At 45.5% G+C, this 2,476-nt stretch overlaps 1 pseudogene; it reads right to left on the bottom strand.

Moving 5' to 3' along the window:
• Nucleotides 1-704: 704 nt before the first annotated feature.
• LOC102287842 (ferritin light chain pseudogene) lies at nt 705-1,523 on the bottom strand (annotated as a pseudogene).
• Nucleotides 1,524-2,476: the final 953 nt, after the last annotated feature.

Raw genomic sequence — 2,476 nt, forward strand, 5'->3', positions numbered from 1 at the left:
GAATTAAAAAAAAAAAAAAAACATAAAAAGGAAACAGTACCATATTAAACTTATTATTAAAAGACACACCTAGATTTCAGAAACATTGCAATGTAAAACAAAAGTATGCTTGAAAAATGAGTGAATATGAGACATTTTCTCATTTTATTCTTACAAAAACTTTATGTGGTGTGTGTGGTTGTTACCCACAGTATGAGGCTCAGTGAGATTAACTAACTGTCCCAAGTTTATGCGTCTAGTAAGCGGCAGGGCCAGAATTTAAATCTAGATTTATTTCACGTCCAACACCATATCCCTGATCATTGCCATACATTGCTTCCTTTTGTGGAATAAGTGTCAGTAAGAGCAAAAGTTGTAGGTTTGGGGGAGTGTTACAATAGTCTAAGTGGCTGTAACAAATGCCCAAACATGTTATGCATTCATGAAATAAAAATGCATTTCATGGGACTTCCCTGGTGGTCCTGGTGGCTAAGACTCCAGGCTCCCAATTCAGGGGAGCTGGGTTTGAGCCCTGATTGGGGAAGGAGATTCCATACATTGCAACTAAGAGTTCACATACTGCAACTAAAATATTCCGTGTGATGCAACTAAGACCAGGCACAGCCAAATAAATAATAAAGGAAATAAAAATAAATATTTAAAAATTGCATTCCTGACTCATTTAATAGCCTTTGGTACTCTTTTTTTTTTTTTTTTTTTGCAAAAAGCTTTATTGTTTCCATATGGTCCAAGGCTTGAGAGAGGGCTCCAGGGTGTTAAAAAAGCTGCCTAGTAGCTGCAGAGACGGGCTTCAGGCAGCCCTGATGTTAGGTGGGTTCTTCAATGGCCACTGGTCTCCAAAAGCTCCTAGTCGTGCTTGAGGGTGAGCCTTTCGAAGAGATACTCGCCCAACCCAGCCTGGGGACCAGCCAGCCTGCGGAGGTTGGTCAGGTGGTCACCCATCTTCTTGATGAGTTTCACTTCCTCATCTAGGAAGTGGTTCTCCAGGAAGTCACAGATGTGGGGGTCTCCGCGGGCAGAAGCCAGGCCATGCAGATCCAACAGGGCTTGATTCAGGTTCTTCTCTACGAGCAGGGCGGCCTCCATAGCGTCCTGGGTTTTACCCCACTCATCTTGAGATGGCTTCTGCACGTCCAGGAAGAGGGCGCGGCCGCCACGCTGGTTTTGCAGTTTCAAGAGACGCTCCGCGCCCTCGCGCTTCTCCTTGGCCAATTCGCAAAAAAAGTGACCCACACCCTCCAGGGCCACATCGTCGCGGTCGAAATAGAAGCCCAGAGAGAGGTAGGTGTAGGAGGTCCGCAGTTGCATGTTAACCAGGCGGTTGACGGCGGCCTCCACCTCGGTAGAATAATTCTGACGAATCTGGGAGCTCATGATTGGTCGGTAATAATAAGGAGTTAAAAAATGGTGGCTGGTCCCGGTGATCACGGACAGCTGAGTGGCTGACTCCGAAGGTTGCGACTAGAAAAAAGGTTGGAGGGTGGTCGGAGGCTGGAGCAAGGGGCGTCCCTGGGTCTGTTCCGTCCAAGCACTGTTGAAGCAAGAGACAGATCCGCGGGGCCGCCGAGCGCACTTCCCCTTTGGTACTCTTGCATGCAGTCCTCCCCATGGTGACTAGTTCAGTGAACTGGGAGGAGAAAGAACACAGACAAGGCCCCTGCAGTCTTGTTGTTGTTCAGTTGTTAAGTCATGTCCACCTCTTTGTAACCCCATGGACTGCAGCATGCCAGGCTTCCCTGTCCTTCACCATCTCCCAGAGCTTGTTCAAACTCATGACCATTGAGTTGGTGTGCCATCCAACCATCTAATGCTCTGCCATCCCCTTCTCCTTTTGCCTTCAATCTTTCCCTGCAGCAGGGTCTTTTCCATTGAGTTGGCTCTTCGCATCAGGTGACCAAAGTATTGGAGCTTCAGCTTTAGCATCAGTCCTTCCAATGAAATTGCAGGATTGATTTCCTTTAGGATTGACTAATTTGATTTCCCTGCTCTCCAAGGGACTCTCAAGAGTCTTTTCTAGCACAATTAGAAAGCATCAATTCTCTGGTGCTCATTCTTCTTTATTGCCCAACTCTCACATTCGTACATGACTCATGGGAAAACCATAGCTTTGACTATATGGACCTTTGTCAGCAAAGTGATGTCTCTTGCTTTTTAATATGCTGTCTAGGTTTGTCATAGCTTTTCTTCCTAGGAGCAAGCTTCTTTTAATTTCATGGCTGCAGTCACTGTTCACAGTGATTTTGGAGCCCAAGAAAAGAAAATCTGTCACTGTTTCCATTTTTTTCCCCATCCATTTGCCATGAAGTGATGGGACCAGATGCCATGATCTTTGTTTTTTGAATGTTGAGTTTTAAGCCAGTTTATTCACTCTCATTTTTCACCTTCATCAAAAGGCTCTTTAGTTCCACTTCACTTTCTGCCTTTTGGGTGGTGTCATCTACATATCTGAGGTTATTGATATTTCTCCTAGCAATCT

The sequence above is a fragment of the Bos mutus genome, chromosome 25 (assembly GCF_027580195.1).
Source record: "Bos mutus isolate GX-2022 chromosome 25, NWIPB_WYAK_1.1, whole genome shotgun sequence".
In the NCBI taxonomy this organism is placed as follows: Eukaryota; Metazoa; Chordata; class Mammalia; order Artiodactyla; family Bovidae; genus Bos; species Bos mutus.